A 26623-nucleotide genomic window follows, 5' to 3' on the forward strand; every position below is an offset into this window, starting at 1 on the left:
GGCAGGTGTATCTCGAGTAGATAGGGTTAAGAACGAAGTAGCGAGGGTGAGAACGGGTGTAAGAAATGAGTTAGCAGCTAGAGTGGATATGAATATGTTGAGGTGGTTTGCCCATGTTGAGAGAATGGAAAATGGCTGTCTGCTAAAGAAGGTGATGAATCCAAGAGTTGATGGGAGAAGTACAAGAGGAAGGCCAAGGTTTGGGTGGATGGATAGAGTGAAGGAAGCTCTGGGTGATAGGAGGATAGATGTGAGAGAGTCAAGAGAGCGTGCTAGAAACAGGAATGATGGCGAGCGATTGTGATGCAGTTCCAGTAGGCCCTGCCGCTTCCTGCGGTGCTTTGGATGACCGCGGAGGTACCAGCAGTAGGGGATTCAGTGTTATGAAGCTTCATCTGTGGTGGATAATGGGGGAGGGTGGGCTGTGGCACGCCTAGCAGTACAAGCCGAACTCGGCTGAGTCCCTTATCAGGCTGGGAGGAACGTAGAGAGGAGAGGTCCCCTTTTCTGTTGCATTTGTTTGATGTTGGCTAACCCCCAAAATTGAGGGAAAGTGCCTTGGTATATGTAGTTAACCCCTTCAGTGAAGAAGAATTGTTTGGTAATCTCATTGTTGTCAGGTGTATGAGGACAGAGGGGAATCTGTAAAGAATAGGCCAGACTATTCAGTGTATGTCTAGGCAAAGGGAAAGTGAACCGTAACCAGAGAGAAGGATCTAATATAGTACTGTCTGGCTAGTTAAAGGACCACATAACACTCTTAACGGGTGGCTGGTGCACTGGCCAACCCACTACCTACATTACAAGGTCTTCAGGGGATTATCTTTAATACTTCTCAGAAGTACCTGAAACCACAAATTAATTCATCATCATCATCATCGACTATGCCTATTGAAGCAAAGATCCTCATTAATTAAACAAACTAATAATGTTACCACATATCTTGCAGAATTTTAGAGAGAGAGAGAGAGAGAGAGAGAGAGAGAGAGAGAGAGAGAGAGAGAGAGAGAGAGAGAGAGAGAGAGAGAATTCCTAGCTATAAAGATCTAAATATTATACTCACTATGCAGTTATTGAGACTACCAGTCCTTTCAGATCCCAAGGTATTTTTTTTCATCTCTCAGTTCGAACCTTTTCCAAAAGATGAAGTTTGTCGATTCTTTGGCCTTCACTTCAGCAATGCCAATCTTCACGACCTGTAAATGAGAAAAATTGTCAATATTTCTCTCTTGAAAACCACAAGAATATTAAAACATGATCTTGCTATGATAACTGATCCAAGTACAGAACTTGTTCATGGTGTCTGTACATTACAAACAACACATGAAACGGCAAAGTATACTTTTTAAATGCATGTTCCATAGAGTACAAACCAATCTCTGCCTATTTTTTTTTACAAACCAATATCTGCCTTACTTTTGTAAACGCGTTGGACCAGAAAACTTTTTAAAGGAGAACCTCTAATATGATCTGGTCCATTAACTTAGACAATCATTGAAGATCCAAGAGAAGGAGGGCACTCCAAAATCAAACCATTGTTCTCTAGTCTCAGGTAGTGCCATAACCTCTGTACCATGGTCAACCTCCACTATCTTAGGTTGGAGTTCTCTTGCTTGAGGACATACTCAGGCAGACTATTCTATGTTTCCTTATTTCCTTTCATCACTGGACTATTTGTCATTTTGGGCTTATAGCCTCCTGCTTTCCTAACTAGGGTTGTAGCTTAGCTAGTAATAATAATAATAAAGACAAGAACAGTTATGAACTCAGGCTCAGCCAGGGGTAAAATGGCAGGACCAAGAGAAGTTGAAATTGCCCCAAAGACGATTTACCAGAAGATTGATACCTGAAGAATGCAGCAGTTTCCAAAAGCATATAACCAACAAAACCATTGGGATAGAAAGCAGAAAAAAGGAGGCAAAGATCTGTGTCATGGGGTTGGACATATTTCTATCTAAGGGATCAGATATATTACTGTATTAGATTTTGTATGATTACTGATGCACTTTCTCTTTAGATGATGATAATTTCAAATCACGACGGTATGGCGATTCCTTAAAATATACTAGACGCAGATGATTCTTGAGCTTCATATCCTGCATACTGTCTGAGGAGCAGTCAAACCAAGCAGAGTAAGATTACAGGCCAAAAAGTTACTGCTTATATTGCTTAACCCTTTTATCCCCAAAGGACGTACTGGTACGTTTCACAAAACTCGTCCCTTTACCCCCATGGACGTACTGCTATGTTCTTGCAAAAAACTGCTGTTTACATTTTTTTTTTTCCATATTTTTGATAATTTTTTGAGAAACTTCAGACATTTTCCAAGAGAATGAGACCAACCTGACCTCTCTATGACAAAAATTAAGGCTGTTAGAGCAATTTAAAAAAAATATACTGCAAAATGTGCTAAAAAAAAAAAAATAACCCCTAGGGGTTAGGGGTTGGAAATTTCCAAATAGCCCAATGACGGGTTAAGTAATTATCCTTAATTACAAGTTTAGAAAAACCAGATAGATTTCTAAAGTAATCACCCACCATATTGTGGTTCACCTATTGATTTCTCAGTAAATCTTGGATTTATGAATAACTGTAAATCTATATCAGACTTCTCTTTATATACCAACTATTTTATTGTTAAGTGACTTTATTGAGTTTATAAAAAGCTTCAAGTTATAAGGCTAATCAATAAAAATGAAAAATTATATAAAAAAATACGGAAAAAACCATCTTGGATATCTGCATGTACTTTAGAGCTTTCACAGAGGGACTTGGAACATAACACTGAGATAGCCGAGAGATTACTGTACTGCGCTGTGGGAATAAAAGGCACCTTTACTTTACTCACTAAAATAGAGGATGAGAAAGAAAAAATGCTGTTGGACCAACATAAGAAAATAATAACCGAATGTGATACAGGGAAGAAAAATTAAACATTAATTCTAGATTAACCAACAAATTAAAATAGATAGCAGTAACAGTTCTAGCTTAAGGTAACCAAAAGAGGATTATTTTGTATAAAAATTGCACCATAACATAGAGTTGGTACAAATAAGATAACCACCACTATGTAAGGATGCAAATTAATGAGGAAAACGATGTAGCTTGTGGCTATAACAAGACAGCATGCCAAGAGAAGATGGAAGCCTTTGAGGTCACAGGGGAAAGAGTTCATTATAAGGGTGATGTATCTGGACATTGCCAACTTACAAAAGGAATGAAGCTCCCAAGAGAATACCTTCAATTGAGAGTTCACAGAAAAACACATGTAACACCCAAGTACTGTATTGCTTAATAAAAGAAAAACTTCAATTAAATAAAAAATATCAGTCATGTTACATTAAGAGTGGCACTTCTCAATGGTAACGAGGATCAAATGGAAAGAATTAAAAGTTGAAAGGCAAAAAATTGAATAACATATTGCCAACTATTTTGGACCAAGCACCTTCAAAAATGAACAAGGAGAAGTTTATCCAAATGGGCTAAATCTTCATTTAGAGGGCAATCACATAAAAGACTGCCAAGTATATAACCCCTAAACATTTTACATTACCAACTGAATAGTCGACCAAAAGGAAACCAAATGAACCCAGAAGTTTATCAAGACAGAACTTGGAAAGACATAAGATGCAAAATTATCAAGACTGGTATGAGTCTTTCGGTCATACTGACATATACATACATACATATACCAAAGGCACTTCCCCCAATTTTGGGGGGTAGCCGACAACAACAAGAAACAAAACAAAAAGGGGACCTCTACTCTCTACGTTCCTCCAGCCTAACCAGGGACTCAGCCGAGTTCAGCTGGTACTGCTAGGGTGCCACAGCCCAACCTCCCACATTTCCACCACAGATGAAGCTTCATACTGCTGAGTCCCCTACTGCTGCTACCTCCGCGGTCATCTAAGGCACCGGAGGAAGCAGCAGGGCCTACCGGAACTGCGTCACAATCGCTCGCCATTCATTCCTATTTCTAGCACGCTCTCTTGCCTCTCTCACATCTATCCTCCTATCACCCAGAGCTTTCTTCACACCATCCATCCACCCAAACCTTGGCCTTCCTCTTGTACTTCTCCCATCAACTCTTGCATTCATCACCTTCTTTAGCAGACAGCTATTTTCCATTCTCTCAACATGGCCAAACCACCTCAACACATTCATATCCACTCTAGCCGCTAACTCATTTCTTACACCCGTTCTCTCCCTCACCACTTCGTTCCTAACCCTATCTACTCGAGATACACCAGCCATACTCCTCAGACACTTCATCTCAAACACATTCAATTTCTGTCTCTCCATCACTTTCATTCCCCACAACTCCGATCCATACATCACAGTTGTTACAATCACTTTCTCATATAGAACTCTCTTTACATTCATGCCCAATCCTCTATTTTTTACTACTCCCTTAACTGCCCCCAACACTTTGCAACCTTCATTCACTCTCTGACGTACATCTGCTTCCACTCCACCATTTGCTGCAACAACAGACCCCAAGTACTTAAACTGATCCACCTCCTCAAGTAACTCTCCATTCAACATGACATTCAACCTTGCACCACCTTCCCTTCTCGTACATCTCATAACCTTACTCTTACCCACATTAACTCTCAACTTCCTTCTCTCACACACCCTTCCAAATTCTGTCACTAGTCGGTCAAGCTTCTCTTCTGTGTCTGCTACCAGTACAGTATCATCCGCGAACAACAACTGATTTACCTCCCATTCATGATCATTCTCGCCTACCATTTTTAATCCTCGTCCAAGCACTCTAGCATTCACCTCTCTCACCACTCCATCAACATACAAGTTAAACAACCACGGCGACATCACACATCCCTGTCTCAGCCCCACTCTCACCGGAAACCAATCGCTCACCTCATTTCCTATTCTAACACATATATGATTTATGAATTTGGGCTATATAAGACAATACTGGGGTCTGTGAACCCATTTCCAGTGCAGGAAAACTGAGCAGCTGTGATAAACAGTAAAGGGTAAGAGACTGGACAGCAAAGACGGAAGAAAGGAACCCGAAATTGAGGTAAAGTAGAACAATACATGGAAGGTGCCGATGGAATGCTGCGAAGACTTAAGCAATGCCTACAGTGCCCTGGAGGAAGAGCACTGATGGCACTACTTTCCTAAGAGGGAACACACACATGGAATGTGTCAACGTGGTAGTCAAGACATCAATTTTATAGTAAACTGGAAGGAAAATATTTCCATTGTAGCTTAGGAGCTGTGATTTATGATACAGAATTTGAGCTATAAGACCCAGAGCTCTAAATGGGGAGATCCTTCAGAGCAGAGGTGCAACTTGGAGGAAATCCCCGCTGTTATACAATTAAGTTTAAAGACATCTGATAAAGAGGAGAGAAATTGTGAAAGGAAGTATGGAGCAGCCAAAATCCAAAATGACCCTTGTAACATGCAGTGCTATGATGTTGGACCCACACATGGCTAAGATTAAAATTATTTAACTTCAGTACTCACCAAATACACTGAAATAAACAGCCTATGATTGTTTGGAACTAATAAGATTGTCAGAGATCAATTCCCTCCTCACTAAAGTAAACTTTATAATCATAATTTATGTAATTATTACATTTTACCAAAGCATTAAAAGTTACAAAAATCTAGCATTTCTTAATCAAATATCAAAGGACATCAAGTGATGGAAAATATTAAAGGTAAAACCTTCATCAGACGTGGTGCCCCATGCTACAGTTACATTAAAGGAGATGAAATCCTTTAATATGTACCACCGCCAGGTTTCCACATGCAGAAGTCACCATCCAGGAGACACAAAATACTTTAAGGAAAAGCCAGCCTCGGAAATTAGTTTTAATCACATTGATTTATCTTTATTTGAAAGCCTTTTGTGTCTTCCTGGGGGACCACCACTACTGCCTGAAGGTAATAAACTCACCACTTTATGTTAAGATCCAATAGGTACTAGGCCCAGATCTGCCCCTGGTAGTATGCTGTTGGAGGTGGCTTCCTTAGACATTTGTCATAAATTTTAAAACAGGTTCACATAAGATTCATTAAAACTTCAAATGTGACAAAAAGCAAGATAATCCTCTGTTAACTTCCAATAATATTGAAACCTATCTTTCACTTGTTAAGATCAGACATTTAGTACTATAAAATTTAGTCATTACTGTATTGACAGGCTGTGGCTTGACACACAGCATAAACTAACAGGTTATAATAAAGTAAATGAAAACTTTAACATATGATGAATCAAAGAATACTAACTACGCCATCAGTGGATTCAAGGCAGAAATCTACGGTTCCTCCCCCTCGAGAAGCTTCGGCTTCTTCCTCCTCTCCCCTGAAGAGGAAGCGAGGAGTTCTTCATCAGGTACTCGCCTAGAGTCCAGCTGACTCGTTTACATCTAAGCGGAGGCTCAGCATAGTCGTTCCACTTCCAAAAGCTTGATAGTGTATAGATCTGAAAGTAAATAAATTATTACTCCAAATATTACATGTAAAGTACACTGTCAAGTGATTTACATAATTTATAAAGAAAAAATTAGTAATTTCTTCACACAGACCTTAATGACATTTTTGTCTTGATTTGTAATTTATCAAGTTTCATTCAGTATCATTAAATTAATTCATCTCAAATCTTGTATACTAGATGCAAACCTAGTTGGAAAATCAGGATGCTAAGCGCCCAAGGGCTCCAACAAGGAAAATAGCCCAGTGAGGAAAGGAAATAAGAGAAAGAACGTTGTGCCTAAATGTACCCTCTAGCACAAGAACTCTAACACAAGACAGTAAAAAACCATGGTGCAAAGACTACGGCATTACCCGAGACTAAAGAACAATGGTTTGATTTTCATACCCCACTCCATGTGAGGGACCTATACTGTTTTTCTTGAATGTTTCTTCTCCTCCTGCTGCCAAATCTTCCAATCAATCCATCTTAGTCATTTCTGGGCCAAATGACTTGAAATTTGGCACAGAGGTCGAGTGGGTAAATACCCAGATGAGTTTGCAGGGATGAGATTTTGGGGATGAGATTGCGGGGATGAGATTGCGGGGATGAGTTTGCAGGGATGAGAATATTGGGGATGAGATTTTGGGGATGAGATTGCGGGGATGAGATTTTGGGGATAAGATTGCGGGGATGAATTTGCAGGGATGAGATTTTGGGGATGAGTTTGCAGGGATGAGATTTTGGGGATGAGATTGCGGGGATGAGTTTACAGGGATGAGATTTTGGGGATGAGATTGCGGGGATGAGTTTACAGGGATGAGATTTTGGGGATGAGATTGCGGGGATGAGATTGCGGGGATGAGATTTTGGGGATAAGATTGCGGGGATGAATTTGCAGGGATGAGATTTTGGGGATGAGTTTGCAGGGATGAGATTTTGGGGATGAGATTTTGGGGATAAGATTGCGGGGATGAATTTGCAGGGATGAGATTTTGGGGATGAGTTTGCAGGGATGAGATTTTGGGGATGAGATTGCGGGGATGAGTTTACAGGGATGAGATTTTGGGGATGAGATTTTGGGGATGAGTTTGAAGGGATGAGATTTTGGGGATGAGATTGCGGGGATGAGTTTGCAGGGATGAGATTTTGGGGATGAGATTGCGGGGATGAGTTTACAGGGATGAGATTTTGGGGATGAGATTGCGGGGATGAGTTTACAGGGATGAGATTTTGGGGATGAGATTGAAGGGATGAGATTTTGGGGATGAGTTTGCAGGGATGAGATTTTGGGGATGAGATTGCGGGGATGAGTTTACAGGGATGAGATTTTGGGGATGAGATTGAAGGGATGAGATTTTGGGGATGAGTTTGCAGGGATGAGATTTTGGGGATGAGATTGCGGGGATGAGTTTACAGGGATGAGATTTTGGGGATGAGATTGCGGGGATGAGTTTACAGGGATGAGATTTTGGGGATGAGATTGAAGGGATGAGATTTTGGGGATGAGTTTGCAGGGATGAGATTTTGGGGATGAGATTGCGGGGATGAGTTTACAGGGATGAGATTTTGGGGATGAGATTGCGGGGATGAGTTTACAGGGATGAGATTTTGGGGATGAGATTGCGGGGATGAGTTTACAGGGATGAGATTTTGGGGATGAGATTGCGGGGATGAGTTTACAGGGATGAGATTTTGGGGATGAGATTGCGGGGATGAGTTTACAGGGATGAGATTTTGGGGATGAGATTGCGGGGATGAGTTTACAGGGATGAGATTTTGGGGATGAGATTGAAGGGATGAGATTTTGGGGATGAGTTTGCAGGGATGAGATTTTGGGGATGAGATTGCGGGGATGAGTTTACAGGGATGAGATTTTGGGGATGAGATTGCGGGGATGAGTTTACAGGGATGAGATTTTGGGGATGAGATTGCGGGGATGAGTTTACAGGGATGAGATTTTGGGGATGAGATTGAAGGGATGAGATTTTGGGGATGAGTTTGCAGGGATGAGATTTTGGGGATGAGATTGCGGGGATGAGTTTAAAGGGATGAGATTTTGGGGATGAGATTTTGGGGATGAGATTGCGGGGATGAGTTTGCAGGGATGAGATTTTGGGGATGAGATTGCGGGGATGAGTTTACAGGGATGAGATTTTGGGGATGAGATTGCGGGGATGAGTTTACAGGGATGAGATTTTGGGGATGAGATTGAAGGGATGAGATTTTGGGGATGAGTTTGCAGGGATGAGATTTTGGGGATGAGATTGCGGGGATGAGTTTACAGGGATGAGATTTTGGGGATGAGATTGAAGGGATGAGATTTTGGGGATGAGTTTGCAGGGATGAGATTTTGGGGATGAGATTGCGGGGATGAGTTTACAGGGATGAGATTTTGGGGATGAGATTGCGGGGATGAGTTTACAGGGATGAGATTTTGGGGATGAGATTGAAGGGATGAGATTTTGGGGATGAGTTTGCAGGGATGAGATTTTGGGGATGAGATTGCGGGGATGAGTTTACAGGGATGAGATTTTGGGGATGAGATTGCGGGGATGAGTTTACAGGGATGAGATTTTGGGGATGAGATTGCGGGGATGAGTTTACAGGGATGAGATTTTGGGGATGAGATTGCGGGGATGAGTTTACAGGGATGAGATTTTGGGGATGAGATTGCGGGGATGAGTTTACAGGGATGAGATTTTGGGGATGAGATTGCGGGGATGAGTTTACAGGGATGAGATTTTGGGGATGAGATTGAAGGGATGAGATTTTGGGGATGAGTTTGCAGGGATGAGATTTTGGGGATGAGATTGCGGGGATGAGTTTACAGGGATGAGATTTTGGGGATGAGATTGCGGGGATGAGTTTACAGGGATGAGATTTTGGGGATGAGATTGCGGGGATGAGTTTACAGGGATGAGATTTTGGGGATGAGATTGAAGGGATGAGATTTTGGGGATGAGTTTGCAGGGATGAGATTTTGGGGATGAGATTGCGGGGATGAGTTTAAAGGGATGAGATTTTGGGGAAGAGATTTTGGGGATGAGATTGCGGGGATGAGTTTGCAGGGATGAGATTTTGGGGATGAGATTGCGGGGATGAGTTTACAGGGATGAGATTTTGGGGATGAGATTGCGGGGATGAGTTTACAGGGATGAGATTTTGGGGATGAGATTGCGGGGATGAGTTTGCAGGGATGAGATTTTGGGGATGAGATTGCGGGGATGAGTTTACAGGGATGAGATTTTGGGGATGAGATTGAAGGGATGAGATTGCGGGGATGAGTTTGCAGGGATGAGATTTTGGGGATGAGATTGCGGGGATGAGTTTGCAGGGATGAGATTTTGGGGATGAGATTGCGGGGATGAGTTTACAGGGATGAGATTTTGGGGATGAGATTGCGGGGATGAGTTTACAGGGATGAGATTTTGGGGATGAGATTGAAGGGATGAGATTGCGGGGATGAGTTTGCAGGGATGAGATTTTGGGGATGAGATTGCGGGGATGAGTTTGCAGGGATGAGATTTTGGGGATGAGATTGCGGGGATGAGTTTGCAGGGATGAGATTTTGGGGATGAGATTGCGGGGATGAGTTTACAGGGATGAGATTTTGGGGATGAGATTGAAGGGATGAGATTGCGGGGATGAGTTTGCAGGGATGAGATTTTGGGGATGAGATTGCGGGGATGAGTTTGCAGGGATGAGATTTTGGGGATGAGATTGCGGGGATGAGTTTACAGGGATGAGATTTTGGGGATGAGATTGCGGGGATGAGTTTACAGGGATGAGATTTTGGGGATGAGATTGCGGGGATGAGTTTACAGGGATGAGATTTTGGGGATGAGATTGCGGGGATGAGTTTACAGGGATGAGATTTTGGGGATGAGATTGCGGGGATGAGTTTACAGGGATGAGATTTTGGGGATGAGATTGCGGGGATGAGTTTACAGGGATGAGATTTTGGGGATGAGATTGCGGGGATGAGTTTACAGGGATGAGATTTTGGGGATGAGATTGCGGGGATGAGTTTACAGGGATGAGATTTTGGGGATGAGATTGCGGGGATGAGTTTACAGGGATGAGATTTTGGGGATGAGATTGCGGGGATGAGTTTACAGGGATGAGATTTTGGGGATGAGATTGCGGGGATGAGTTTACAGGGATGAGATTTTGGGGATGAGATTGAAGGGATGAGATTTTGGGGATGAGTTTGCAGGGATGAGATTTTGGGGATGAGATTGCGGGGATGAGTTTACAGGGATGAGATTTTGGGGATGAGATTGCGGGGATGAGTTTACAGGGATGAGATTTTGGGGATGAGATTGCGGGGATGAGTTTACAGGGATGAGATTGCGGGGATGAGTTTACAGGGATGAGATTTTGGGGATGAGATTGCGGGGATGAGTTTACAGGGATGAGATTTTGGGGATGAGATTGCGGGGATGAGTTTACAGGGATGAGATTTTGGGGATGAGATTGCGGGGATGAGTTTACAGGGATGAGATTTTGGGGATGAGATTGCGGGGATGAGTTTACAGGGATGAGATTTTGGGGATGAGATTGCGGGGATGAGTTTACAGGGATGAGATTTTGGGGATGAGATTGCGGGGATGAGTTTACAGGGATGAGATTTTGGGGATGAGATTGCGGGGATGAGTTTACAGGGATGAGATTTTGGGGATGAGATTGCGGGGATGAGTTTACAGGGATGAGATTTTGGGGATGAGATTGCGGGGATGAGTTTACAGGGATGAGATTTTGGGGATGAGATTGCGGGGATGAGTTTACAGGGATGAGATTTTGGGGATGAGATTGAAGGGATGAGATTTTGGGGATGAGTTTGCAGGGATGAGATTTTGGGGATGAGATTGCGGGGATGAGTTTACAGGGATGAGATTTTGGGGATGAGATTGCGGGGATGAGTTTACAGGGATGAGATTTTGGGGATGAGATTGCGGGGATGAGTTTACAGGGATGAGATTTTGGGGATGAGATTGCGGGGATGAGTTTACAGGGATGAGATTTTGGGGATGAGATTGCGGGGATGAGTTTACAGGGATGAGATTTTGGGGATGAGATTGAAGGGATGAGATTTTGGGGATGAGTTTACAGGGATGAGATTTTGGGGATGAGATTGCGGGGATGAGTTTACAGGGATGAGATTTTGGGGATGAGATTGAAGGGATGAGATTTTGGGGATGAGTTTGCGGGGATGAGTTTACAGGGATGAGATTTTGGGGATGAGATTTTGGGGATGAGTTTGCAGGGATGAGATTTTGGGGATGAGATTGCGGGGATGAGTTTACAGGGATGAGATTTTGGGGATGAGATTGCGGGGATGAGTTTACAGGGATGAGATTTTGGGGATGAGATTGCGGGGATGAGTTTACAGGGATGAGATTTTGGGGATGAGATTGCGGGGATGAGTTTACAGGGATGAGATTTTGGGGATGAGTTTGAAGGGATGAGATTTTGGGGATGAGATTGCGGGGATGAGTTTACAGGGATGAGATTTTGGGGATGAGATTGCGGGGATGAGTTTACAGGGATGAGATTTTGGGGATGAGATTGCGGGGATGAGTTTACAGGGATGAGATTTTGGGGATGAGTTTGCAGGGATGAGATTTTGGGGATGAGATTGCGGGGATGAGTTTACAGGGATGAGATTTTGGGGATGAGATTGCGGGGATGAGTTTACAGGGATGAGATTTTGGGGATGAGATTGCGGGGATGAGTTTACAGGGATGAGATTTTGGGGATGAGATTGCGGGGATGAGTTTACAGGGATGAGATTGCGGGGATGAGTTTACAGGGATGAGATTTTGGGGATGAGTTTGCAGGGATGAGATTTTGGGGATGAGATTGCGGGGATGAGTTTACAGGGATGAGATTTTGGGGATGAGATTGCGGGGATGAGTTTACAGGGATGAGATTGCGGGGATGAGTTTACAGGGATGAGATTTTGGGGATGAGTTTGCAGGGATGAGATTTTGGGGATGAGATTGCGGGGATGAGTTTACAGGGATGAGATTTTGGGGATGAGATTGCGGGGATGAGTTTACAGGGATGAGATTTTGGGGATGAGATTGAAGGGATGAGTTTACAGGGATGAGATTTTGGGGATGAGTTTGCAGGGATGAGATTTTGGGGATGAGATTGCGGGGATGAGTTTACAGGGATGAGATTTTGGGGATGAGATTGCGGGGATGAGTTTACAGGGATGAGATTTTGGGGATGAGATTGCGGGGATGAGTTTACAGGGATGAGATTTTGGGGATGAGATTGCGGGGATGAGTTTACAGGGATGAGATTTTGGGGATGAGATTGCGGGGATGAGTTTACAGGGATGAGATTTTGGGGATGAGTTTGCAGGGATGAGATTTTGGGGATGAGATTGCGGGGATGAGTTTACAGGGATGAGATTTTGGGGATGAGATTGCGGGGATGAGTTTACAGGGATGAGATTTTGGGGATGAGTTTACAGGGATGAGATTTTGGGGATGAGATTGCGGGGATGAGTTTACAGGGATGAGATTTTGGGGATGAGATTTTGGGGATGAGTTTACAGGGATGAGATTTTGGGGATGAGATTTTGGGGATGAGTTTACAGGGATGAGATTTTGGGGATGAGATTGCGGGGATGAGTTTACAGGGATGAGATTTTGGGGATGAGATTGCGGGGATGAGTTTACAGGGATGAGATTTTGGGGATGAGATTGCGGGGATGAGTTTACAGGGATGAGATTTTGGGGATGAGTTTGCAGGGATGAGATTTTGGGGATGAGATTGCGGGGATGAGTTTACAGGGATGAGATTTTGGGGATGAGATTGCGGGGATGAGTTTACAGGGATGAGATTTTGGGGATGAGATTGCGGGGATGAGTTTACAGGGATGAGATTTTGGGGATGAGATTGAAGGGATGAGATTTTGGGGATGAGTTTGCGGGGATGAGATTTTGGGGATGAGATTGCGGGGATGAGATTTTGGGGATAAGATTGCGGGGATGAGTTTACAGGGATGAGATTTTGGGGATGAGATTGCGGGGATGAGTTTACAGGGATGAGATTTTGGGGATGAGATTGCGGGGATGAGTTTACAGGGATGAGATTTTGGGGATGAGATTGCGGGGATGAGTTTACAGGGATGAGATTTTGGGGATGAGATTTTGGGGATGAGATTGCGGGGATGAGTTTACAGGGATGAGATTTTGGGGATGAGATTGCGGGGATGAGTTTACAGGGATGAGATTTTGGGGATGAGATTTTGGGGATGAGTTTACAGGGATGAGATTTTGGGGATGAGATTGCGGGGATGAGTTTACAGGGATGAGATTTTGGGGATGAGATTGCGGGGATGAGTTTACAGGGATGAGATTTTGGGGATGAGATTTTGGGGATGAGTTTACAGGGATGAGATTTTGGGGATGAGATTGCGGGGATGAGTTTACAGGGATGAGATTTTGGGGATGAGATTGCGGGGATGAGTTTACAGGGATGAGATTTTGGGGATGAGTTTGCAGGGATGAGATTTTGGGGATGAGATTGCGGGGATGAGTTTACAGGGATGAGATTTTGGGGATGAGTTTGCAGGGATGAGATTTTGGGGATGAGATTGCGGGGATGAGTTTACAGGGATGAGATTTTGGGGATGAGATTGCAGGGATGAGTTTACAGGGATGAGATTTTGGGGATGAGATTGCGGGGATGAGTTTACAGGGATGAGATTTTGGGGATGAGATTGCGGGGATGAGTTTACAGGGATGAGATTTTGGGGATGAGTTTGCAGGGATGAGATTTTGGGGATGAGATTGCGGGGATGAGTTTACAGGGATGAGATTTTGGGGATGAGTTTGCAGGGATGAGATTTTGGGGATGAGATTGCGGGGATGAGTTTACAGGGATGAGATTTTGGGGATGAGTTTGCAGGGATGAGATTTTGGGGATGAGATTGCGGGGATGAGTTTACAGGGATGAGATTTTGGGGATGAGATTGCGGGGATGAGTTTACAGGGATGAGATTTTGGGGATGAGTTTGCAGGGATGAGATTTTGGGGATGAGATTGCGGGGATGAGTTTACAGGGATGAGATTTTGGGGATGAGATTTTGGGGATGAGTTTACAGGGATGAGATTTTGGGGATGAGATTTTGGGGATGAGTTTACAGGGATGAGATTTTGGGGATGAGATTGCGGGGATGAGTTTACAGGGATGAGATTTTGGGGATGAGATTGCGGGGATGAGTTTACAGGGATGAGATTTTGGGGATGAGATTGCGGGGATGAGTTTACAGGGATGAGATTTTGGGGATGAGATTGCGGGGATGAGTTTACAGGGATGAGATTTTGGGGATGAGATTGCGGGGATGAGTTTACAGGGATGAGATTTTGGGGATGAGATTGCGGGGATGAGTTTACAGGGATGAGATTTTGGGGATGAGTTTGCAGGGATGAGATTTTGGGGATGAGATTGCGGGGATGAGTTTACAGGGATGAGATTTTGGGGATGAGATTTTGGGGATGAGTTTACAGGGATGAGATTTTGGGGATGAGATTTTGGGGATGAGTTTACAGGGATGAGATTTTGGGGATGAGATTGCGGGGATGAGTTTACAGGGTTGAGATTTTGGGGATGAGATTGCGGGGATGAGTTTACAGGGATGAGATTTTGGGGATGAGATTGCGGGGATGAGTTTACAGGGATGAGATTTTGGGGATGAGTTTGAAGGGATGAGATTTTGGGGATGAGATTGCGGGGATGAGTTTTCCTTTTGATACATACCAAAATAATTTTAGTTTTTCTGCCATTTTCTGACAAAAAAAAAAAATATAATTTGATCTCCTGTGCCCTGGTATCACAACCAAATGAATTGAAATTTGATGCCGAGGTGCCCTAGATAAATACAAATAGAAAGTCTCAAGATTTTTGGAACAGGTTTCTTCAAAATGGTTAATTTTGCAATTTTTGTTAATTTTTAGACAAAAAATTTACATTTTCAGCTCATGTGCCCTCACATGTAAACCAAATGATCTGAAATTTCGTATGATATATGTCCACAAGATGTAAGTCACATTTTTTTTACATTAATTTAAAATTATTATTTTTAGATTTTCGACTTCCTATAGACCTGCCCTGGTATTTGAATCACATGACCTGAAATTTGATATGGAAATACCTATAATATACGCCCACAGGACTTTAATCACGACTTTTGCTTACTCCACTTCAGAGTGATTTCTTGTAACTCTATCGGGGATCAATTTCTGGAAAAGATTAATATAGTCCAGTATATGGTTGCATGGAGAGGGAGATGTTGCCTTTCTAGTGAAGTGTCCTTTTTCTAGAAGAGTTGCTTACCATAATTGAAAATCTATTCTACTTCTACCAAGCGAGAAGCAGCCACTGAACAATTACAGTGCAGCTCTTCTAGAAGGACACTACAAAATCAAACGATTGTTCTCTGATCTTGGATAGTGCCATAGCCTCTTTACAATGGTCTTTCACTGTCTTGGGGTAGAGTTCTCTTGCTTGAGGGTGCACTTGGGCACACTATTCTATTTTATTTCTCTTCCCCTTGTTTTTCCTAAGTTTTTATAGTTTATATATGAAATATTCTAATGTTGTTATTGTTCTTGAAATATTCTATATTAATTTTCAATTACTTTTCTTGAAGTTTTCTTATTTCCTTTCCTCACTGGGATATATTCCCTGTTGGAGCCCTAGGGCTTATAGCATTCTGCTTTTCCAATGAGGGATGTAGTTTAGCAAGTAACAATAATAATAATAATAATAATAATAATAATAATAATAATAATTAGTTGAAAAGCCAACAACACTCATTCCAGTGTGGGCAAAGATACCTAATTTTCCTTAAACCATTTGTATTTTACTCTTCCCGACCACACACCCCCACACGAATATGGAGTTACCAACCCAAAATCAATGATACTCTTGTTTTGACAAAGATGATCAAACAGTAAGCGAACAATGTGCATTGCGAAATGTTAAATATTCCCGAATGAACATAATACGACCGTGGAGGTCCAGTAGAGAGTAGGGTTCCCCCTGCTGTACGGGACCAGATAAGCAGCCCTTAACCCTTTTACCCCCAGGGTATTTGGAAATTTCCAACCCTTAACCCCCAGGGGTTATTTTTTTTCAAGCACATTTTGCAGTATATATTCTTAAAATTGCTCTAACTGCCTTAATTTTTGTCATAGAGAGGTCAGGTTGGTCTCATTCTCTTGGAAAATGCCTGAAGTTTCTCAAAAAATTTTCAAAAATATGCAAAAAATTTTTTAAATAGCAGTTTTTTGCAAGGATGTACCGGTGCGTCCATGGGGGTAAAGGGATGAGTTTTGTGAAACGTACCAGTACGTCCTTTAGGGGGTAAAAGGGTTAAAGTAAAGAAAAGTCAGTCATTCCTGACACTTTCATCCGAGACTGCTTTAAAAGATTTTTGTCTGGATTTTAGGGTTTAAAGGCCACTCACGAATGGCAGAAGCAAGGGACATTAACAATAACCTAGCAAGACAAAGCTCCTGAGAATTTCCATATATACATATGATCAGTACCAAATGCCCTCTTCACCCAAGCTAGGACCAGGGAGGGAAAAGGAATGGTAGACCAGTAGGTTCCCAAAAACCCTCATCCTTAGCTCTCAAGGATGGTGAGGTTGCAGACACTACAAGAAACTATCGTGCTTGAGCAGGTATTGAAAACCTGTCCAGCAGATCACCTGGCAGAGGCGTTTTCAATAGGCTAATTCCCTAGTACTATCGCAAAGGGTTTTGGTAGCATATTGGAAATGTCTCTGCCTGCCAATCTACTGGACTAGGGTTTTAGACCAAGACAGTGGAAAACCATGGTTCAGATGCTATGACACTACCCAAGACCAAAGAACAATGGTTAGATTTTGGAGTATCCTTCACTTAAGAGCTGCTTACCATAGCTAGTCTCTCTTCTACCAAGAGAAAAATAGCCACTAAACAATTACCGTGCAATAGTAAACACCCCTTTCAAAATTGCTGGAATATGTCATTCTTGAACAACTATAGTCCATTTTTTTTAGCGAGGCAGATTTGCACTGTGTCGCAGCGGTGCCCTTTTAGCTCGTTAAAGTTTCCTGATCGCTGATTGGTTAGAATTATCTTGTCCAACCAATCAGCGATCAGGAAACTTTTCCGAGCTAAAAGGGCACCACTGCGAGTCGATGCAAATCTGCCTCGCTAAAAAAATTTTACTATAGTTCGTCACTTTTAAGATTCGAAGTATTGCCAGACAACCGTTCAGCATACAGACAATTATATTTCATTTGCTGTTGTAAATGATCGGCTGGAAACGATGGATGTAAACAAATTTGGTATCTTGATATTACCTTGATCTTAGCGCTACTTTCGATAGTTGTGCACGAACTGCTACTCAATGATTTAAGGCCCAATGGTATCGAAGATGAAGCCTTTGAGTATCTAAAAGATTACTTGGTTGACAAACTACTGTCTACGAATTGGGAACTCATTTATCCTAAGAACAATTAAAAAGAAGGGTACCCAAGGGAAGTGTACTAGGCCCAGTCTTATTCTGTACCTATACTTTAGATCTATCAAATGTATGAAGTGGAGTTTAAACTGTTTGCGGATGATACACAACTCTACTTTTCATAAATGACATTGATGATACCGCTGATACTTTAAATCAGGTTCTTACCAGTGTTAGGGAATAGATGACAAATATACAACTAAATTAAAGAAAAACTTAGGAACTTTTGGCGACATACACAAATATTAACTTGATCCCAATATAAAGTAAATTTTGTGACCTAGAGGTATCACTTGACTGTAATGTATCTCTTAGTGCTTAAAGTCATGATGTAGTAAGAAACACTACATATCACCTTAGAAACACTGCTTTTGCAAAGAAGTAACTGGATGAATATTTTGTACAGAAACCCGTGATTAACTGTGTTCTTACCAAGATTGACTATTGGAACTCCATCCACAAGAATCTACCCAAAGTGCAACTTATGGAATTACATAGAATTACAAAACATATTGAACAAGAGGAGCAAGATTGATAAAATGTGTCCCACCCTGAGAAAGGATCATTCCTATACTAATTGAATTAAATTGGCTATTCAAGCTAGAAAAGTTTAAGATAATGTTTGTGCAATAACCCATCAAGTTATCAGACATCCAAAATATCAAAAGAGAATTGCTACATATTGTGCAGCCAATGAATCATGTAAACACAAGAATAGTTAAAGATAGTTTCAAATTATTGGAGCCAAGATGCATGTCTACAGCAGGATCTACAGCTTTCAAACATGAGGCTCTAAGACTTTATAACAAGCTTCCACTAAGCATCCAAAAGACTGAAGACAAAACTTTAAAGAAGAAACTGAAGACATTCTTGTTTTTTAAGTGCTTCAATAATCTGGATTTGACAATAAACATGGAATAAGCTGTGTATTACTCTAAATACATAAGACTGTAAATGACAAATTTCTTGTTGTGCATAAGGTTCCCGTGCTATAGGACCAGGAAACCAGCCCTTAAAATAAAGTAAAACTGAAGTAAATTTATGAATAATTAGTAATTTACATTTTAGGACAATAAGGATCACAATTCCATCAAAATAAAAGACATCAAATCAACCAAAAATGGAAGTGAGAAAATTTTCTGCTCGACAATGCATGACCACAACACCTAAACAGGATTAGAATTGCATTAAAGAAACTTGGCCCATATGAAGTACAAAGAGGTAAGACAGCAAGCTGGGAGAAAGGAAGAATAGTAATACATTAGAAGGGTGAGAATTAGATGGGACTACAGACCGGATGCAACAGCGACCCCAAACAGAATTAGTTCAAAGGAACCATAAAAAACAAGTGAATAAACAGACGAAGGAAGAATATGAAATTCAATCAGTTTGCCTCATTCTAATGTCTACAACATTGTACTGGCTGCTAAAAGAAGTACCATACCCACTGCAAACAGGTATTTAAAATACAGTACTTCTTACTAACCCTTTTACCCCCAAAGAACGTACTGGTACGTTTCACAAAAGCCATCCCTTTACCCCCATGGACGTACCGGTACGTCCTTGCGAAACAATGCTATAAAATTTTTTTTTTTTTCATATTTTTGATAATTTTTTGAGAAAATTCAGGCATTTTCCAAGAGAATGAGACCAACCTGACCTCTCTATGACAAAAATTAAGGCTGTTAGAGCAATTTAAAAAAAATATACTGCAAAATGTGCTGGGGAAAAAATAACCCCTTGGGGGTTAAGGGTTGGAAATTTCCAAAGAGCCTGGGGGTAAAAGGGTTAAGTCTTTTTATAGTTTATATATGAAATGTTTTAATGTTGCTAATGTTTTTAAAATATTTTATTTCTATTGTTCATAAAGTTTCATATATTTATTCACTAATTTCCTTTCCTCACTGGGTAATTTTTCCCTGTTGGAGCCCCTGGGCTTATGGAATCTTGCTTTTCCAAGTAGGGTTGTAGCTTAGCTAGTAAAAATAATAATAATAATAATAATAATAATAATAATAATAATAATGTGGGTCACACATTTCCAAACTGTGAACTACCGAATGCCTTGGATTATAAATGATAAAATGTCTATGAAGGTCCTGTAGGGAGTGGGGTTCCCCTGCAGCATACGACCAGAAAAGCAGCCCTTAAAGTAAATGTAGAGTAAATCGGTTGCCGTTTTGGTATGCGATCTCAAAGTCATGCTTTTGTTTTGGTATGCAATCTCACCTGATAGTAGTGATCACATTTCACTTCATGACGAAGTAAGAACCATTAGATTTTCTAAAATAATATATATATAATGGAAATAATTATCTAAGAAATAATAATCAATCATTTTTGTTAGCGTATACTGTACAGCTAAACATTACCGCTTGCCAGTACATGTTTTTATTATTTCACGAGCAAAGTGAGCGCATGGCGAAGCAAGAACCATTAGATTTTCTATTATTCTTTAGTTTTTATTTTTACCTATTCAAAATACTGAGATCGCATACCAAAGCAAAACAATAACTTCCGAGATCACACCATAAATGAGATCGCATACCAAATCAGCATGGTAAATCGAGTAAACCTGTACTTAAAAAAAACTCAGAAGACATACTTTAATATCTTGACTACTGAAAACTCATACGAACCAATAACACAGAGAAAACAAAAAAGGGATTTTGACGAAGCAAAAATCTATTTCTGGGTCGACCTGTGACGCCTGGTGAAAAGGGTCCTTCTTATCTCTTTTCTGATATAAATTCTTCCAAATATACCAGAGAAACTTAAAGGATGGAATGCAGAGGTTACTACCCTCGCCCGAGCACCCTACGGGCGTTGTGTATAAAGATAGGGCGTGTGAAAACCACTATTCACAGGTCATCTTCCATTTAGATAAATCCTTCATCAAAAGGGGGAGCCGCCACAGCAGCACTAACCAAACTCACCTGAACCACTCAGCGACGCCCGCCTCGAGCGCCATCTATACATCCTTCTTTTGGACTTGTGTTTGACGATTACCCTGTTTTTGTGCTCTTGTGTTTTGGCTGTTTTTTGGATTTCTTCGCCATGGCTGAAGCTCTCCTTACCCCTACGCCAATGTTAAGTACCATAGATTGTTTTGACATTTTTAGTACCGGGCAAGTTAATGTTAAGTAATAGGAAGTATTCTAGTGCGTTCAGCTTTATGCCTTCCCGAGGCCCTCGCGGCCATTTTTGTTGTTTACGCTCAGTACGTTTCAGTTTTGCTTGATTTGTTGCCCTTTTGGTACTTTTGTCATTCTTGGTTCCTTTTAATCTTATACTAGATTATAGGCTTGATGCCACTTATTTTGAACCGTTTTATTATTATTATTTATTGGTTCTTATTAGTCATTTACGAGTCCGTATCTTGTTATCGAAGAATAGCGTTCGGGGTTTTATTAGTTTAGTACCGCCAACCAAAAAGTTGGCATTTTTTCGTTACGATTCGATATGTTTTTGACTGTTTGTTACCTCCCCCCTTTTCGCTATTCTTCGTTACATTTCTTTTTTATTATAACAAAAATGTATGCACTGATCAAGGTGTGCATGTTGGTCTTATAGCATCCTGCTTTTCTAAGTAGGGGTGTAGCTTAGCTAGTAATAATAACAGCAGCAGCAGCTCAGTAACTTAGGCAGATATGATTCAGCACCGTCAGCCCGGATCAAGTCGAAGTATAATGCTAAAAGCAAATGCAAGGCCTATACTATTTTAGGAAGTACAGAAATACGACTTGAGAAAAATATGGAGCTCATCTTGACTTTCCTAATAAGAATGAATTTAACAAAAGGATTTGTTTAGCAAAACCTTCTTCTTTGAAGTTCCTTCACAGTGAAAAGGAAGAAGATTTCATAACTTCTCTGAATGATTCTTTCCTTTCAGTTTTCATTTTTTCCAATATCCTCTTTCTTTATTGTAATTTAGTAGCAGATGGTTTGCAATGCTGTTGGGATTCACAGCTGCTGTTCAAACTACATTATTATTATTATTATTACTTGGTAAGCTACAACCCTAGTTGGAAAAGCAAAATGCTTAAAGCCCAGGGGCTCCAACAGGGAAAACTGCCCAGTGAAGAAAGGAAGCAAGGAAAAATAAAATATTTTAAGAACAGTAACATTGAAATAAATATTTCCTCTAAAAACAATAATTAATTTAACAAAAACTGGGTAGTAGGTTGGCCAGGTCACCAGCTGCCCGTTGAGATACTACCGCTAGAGAGTTATGGGGTCCTTTGACTGGCCAGGTAGTACTACATTGGATCCTTCTCTCTGTTTACGGTTCTTTCCCTTTGCCTACACAGACACCGAATAGTCTGGCCTATTCTTTACAGATTCTCCTTTGTCCTCATACATCAGACAACACTGAGATTACTAAACAATTCTTCTCTCAAGGGGTTAACTACTGCACTTTAATTGTGCAGTGGCTATATTTTCCTCTTGGTAAGGGTAGAAGAACTCTTTAGCAATGGTAAGCAGCTCTTCTACGAGAAGGACACTTCAAAATCAAACCATTGTTCTCCAGTCTTGGGTAGTGCCATAGCCTCTGTACCATGGTCTTCCACTGACTTGGGTTAGAGTTCTCTTGCTTGAGGGTACACTTGGACACACTGTTTTATCTAGTTTCTCTTCCTCTTCTGTTAAATTTTTTATTGTTTATAAAGGAAATATTTATGTTAATGTTGTTACTGTTCTTAAAATATTTAATTTTTCCTTGTTTCCTTTCCTCACAGGGCTATTTTCCCTATTGGGGCCCCTGGGCTTATAGCATCCTGCTTTTCCAACCAGGATTGTAGCTTAGCATTTAATAATAATGAGCATTTAATAATAATAAGAGAAATAAGATAGAATAGTGGGCCCCAAGTGTACCCTTAAGCAAGAGAACTCTAACCAAAGGCATTGGAAGACCATGGTACAGAGGCTATGGCACTACCCAAGACTAGAAAAAAAGGTTTCATTTTGGAGTGTCCTTCTCCTTGAAGAGCTGCTTACCATAGCTAAAGTCTGTCTTCTATCCTTACCAAGAGGATAAGTAGCCACTGAAAAATTACAAAGCATTAGTTAACCCCTTGAGTAAAGAAGAATTGTTAGGTGACCTCAGTGTTGTCATGTGTATGAGGACAGGAGAATGTATAAATAATATGCCAGACTACTAGGTGCATGTGTCAGCAAAGGGGAAATGAACCGTAACCAGAGAGAAGGATCCAATGTAGTACTGTCTGACCAGTCAAATGACCCCATAACTCTTTAGCGGTAGTATCTCAACGGGTGGCTAGTCTATGTCAACTTGGCCCATGAAAGTGTCACAAAGGCAACTTTCAAGGCCTGGCCAGGTTCTCAGAACCGCTTACTTAACACTCATACTAGTTATAAGAAAACGATTATAACACAAAACACTGCAAGGTGGTCAATAACGGACAGATAAAATTCGTAGCGGCTGGGAGCAAAGTGAGCACACAGCTGCTAGCATCACCACACCCAAGGGCATGGTGGGCCCACAAGGCAGCCATACTAGACTGCCAGTCCCATGATAATTCTTCAATTTGGACGTAACAAAGCTGTACCAGAACTAACCCATATAAATGACAAAGGTTTGTATCCAATTAGGAACATATTTTTTCATACTTAAATATACTTTTACCCTGATCCTCAAATATCCACACAATTTAGTCAACTGAAATTTACAAATGTTGAAAGGTAGTTTAAAAATCTTACCCGATATTCAAGTTGTATAAAATCTACCATCGGGTGTCATTTGCTTGGAGGGTCCTCTTGCCTAGAACTGGACTGGGGCCATCCATTTAATTGTATTGAATTAGGGTTGGCGGCATCCTCTTTAGTTGACATAAACGGCCGCAACCGCTAACCACTGTCTAGAGTGCATAACCTACCTGTGAGTAGAAAGGTGTTAATATACATTGTGTACAAATATTTATATTTATAACACCGTGAACAAAAAAGATTTCTAGTTCCATCTACTGTTTCAGTGTAAAACCAGAAAATCATTTCATGCAGAATAATGAAACTAGCATTATTCTAAGATTAAAATTGTGCCTAGGAAGCCCACACAAACAGGGGGTAAAACATAACCTTCCAAACTTTGTTGGCAGAGGTGAAAAAAAGGTCATATCCTTTTTGTGCATGTAACTACAGAGGTTAATTTTAACATCATTCAATGCACTGCAGACACACATTTTCATTGATTTAATATTCAAACTTAACTGACACACCTACCCAGATGTCATTTACAAATCTTAACACTAGAGCAGCGATTTATTCAACAGTTTACTTCCGGCACTCGGTTTCATACCAAGTAATATTTACTCAAAAGACGATGACATACGGTAGCTTGAAAAAGTTTTTTTTAATGGTATCTGCTTTTAAATGCTAGCTAAGTCATGACCTGGATGTTGTTTTAAATGACCATTCTTCCTCCCTCCTCCCAGTTCCATCTGCTACAAGAGGATGTCTCCCCAGAGGGACATTCAATCTACAGAATTACGGAAATTTATTGTAAATTCATTGATTGATTGAAAGTTTTCTGGCATCCTGACATCTAAGGTCATTGACGCTGATAGCATTTATATATGAAAAATAAAAGAGAATTCAATTAAAACCATAAAAGCTAAGATATTATAAAAGTTAAATAGTTTTCATTAGACCTGCTTCTGAAATAAATCTAAAAATGCTGCTCGCATAGTAGGATCTATTTCAGTATTTAACTAAATGGGAACTTGGTAAAGAGCATGCCTTTGCCATGCCAAGCCGTCTTGTTTTGCTCTCAACTCCACTGCATACTTATACTTTGACGTATTTTCTTCAACATCTAATGGAAACGTCCTTGGATCATACCTCACATGTCCATCAATGTTTGTTAAAATTGGTTCTGTAGTTTATGTGCAATGTTGCTCACAAACAAATTATTTGTCATGTAATTAACATTGTGATTATTTCAAAGTACTGCTGTGTACCTGTACTTTGACGCACTATTTAAAATGTTACAAATTCCTCCTTGGGTACTAACCATCACGACTACCAACTTTGGTCAAAATCAGAACTGTACTTTTTGTGTAAAATTGATTGATTGATTGATTGAAAGTTTTCTGGCATCCTGACATCTAAGGTCATTGACGCCGATACCATTTACTGTATATGAAAATTAAAAGAGAATTCGATTAAAACCATAAAAATTAAGAAGTCATTAAAATAGTTAAATAGTTTTCAGAAGACCTGCTTCTGAAATAAATCTAAAAATTCCGCTCGCATAGTAAGACACATCATGTCCAAGAATCTTGGCAAGGATAAACCTGCCATCCTCACCTCGAGCCTCAAACAGATATCTATTTCTCAAGTTAGTAAAATTAGGGCATTCAGTCAACAAATGCCTCACTGTTAAAGGTAATAAGCAGTCCTCGCAATACGGTTGGTGTTGGCCCTTCAGCAGAAACTCGTGTGTCAACCGTGTGTGACCAATACGGAGACGACAAAGAGTCGTCTCCCATTTTCGGGGAATCATGTTATACTTCCAAGGTGATATGATATTTGTTACTTCCCTCATTTTATTGCCGTCTTGACTGTCCCAGTGCTGTTGCCATTTATCACAAACCAATTTCTTGATGTAAGGTAGGAGATCGTTACATGGAATGGGATACCTCCTTGGTAGCAACTCGGATGCCGCATTCTTCGCCAGTAAATCTGCCTTCTCATTCCCAGACACACCTACATGTGCTGGAACCCAACAAAATCGAACAGTTATACCTTTCCGTCCAATAATAAAAAGCCATTCTAAAATCTTTAAAACTAGAGGGTTACTAGAATTAAAAACTTCTAAAGCTTGAAGAACACTCCTTGCATCACTAAAAATTGTAAAATTACCCTCCTTTTCCAAAGCTATTTTCTCAATAGCGGTTAATATGCCATACAGTTCGGCAGTAAATATGGAAGCTGTTAGAGGAAGTGCACCTCTACAATTAAAATCATTACTATGTACTCCAAATCCAACGCCAGCATCAGATTTGGAGCCATCAGTATATATAAAAGTCGATCCCCTATGTTCTTCGACATGTTCCATAAAAAGAGACCTGGATTCTAAGTCAGTCATATTCTTCTTAACTCCAATAAAGTATTTACAAAAAGATATGTCAGGTAATTTCCATGGAGGCGTTGATGATACCTTGAATGGAAGTACCTTATTTCTAATTATATCCAGACTATTTAAAAATCGTTTCACCCGAAAGCCATAAGGTTGAGGAGATTTTGGGTGCAACTCAAAGTATGATGCGTGTCTTACAAGGCTTGCAGTCTGAAAGGCTAGAGAGCTAGGGAGTCTTTGCAATCTAAACCAATACCGAAGAATGGAAGACATTCGGTAAAGGTCTAGAGGTAACTCTCCAGCATCAACAAGGAGACTTGGGATAGGCGAGGTTTTAAAAGCTCCAGTAGATAATCTAATACCTGCATGATGTATCGAGTCTAATATTTTTAACCGGCTTGGGGTGGCTGAAGAATATACCTCACAACCAAAACTAATTTTGGAAAAAATCAAGGCCTTGTATAATTTTAAAATAGTATTGCGGTCTGCCCCCCATGATGTATGGGACAATACTTTTAAGATATTCAGAGCTTCAA

At 40.8% G+C, this 26623-nt stretch overlaps 1 long non-coding RNA gene across 3 annotated transcripts in view; it reads right to left on the reverse strand.

The window, feature by feature from the left end:
• Nucleotides 1-1058: 1058 nt before the first annotated feature.
• LOC137636621 (uncharacterized) overlaps nucleotides 1059-26623 on the reverse strand; it is a 32181-nt gene continuing 6616 nt past the window's right edge. Inside the window, exons 2-5 of one of the 3 annotated variants that reach the window (XR_011043173.1) lie at nucleotides 23711-23886; nucleotides 6268-6463; nucleotides 5936-6007; nucleotides 1068-1196 (exon numbers count right to left, since the gene is read on the reverse strand). This is a non-coding gene — a long non-coding RNA (uncharacterized lncRNA). Of the gene's footprint in view, nucleotides 1197-5935; nucleotides 6008-6267; nucleotides 6464-23710; nucleotides 23887-26623 lie in introns of all 3 variants that reach the window. The other 2 variants (XR_011043171.1, XR_011043172.1) reach the window with 2 other exon arrangements.

Source organism: Palaemon carinicauda, unplaced genomic scaffold (genome assembly GCF_036898095.1).
Source record: "Palaemon carinicauda isolate YSFRI2023 unplaced genomic scaffold, ASM3689809v2 scaffold343, whole genome shotgun sequence".
Taxonomy (NCBI): Eukaryota; Metazoa; Arthropoda; class Malacostraca; order Decapoda; family Palaemonidae; genus Palaemon; species Palaemon carinicauda.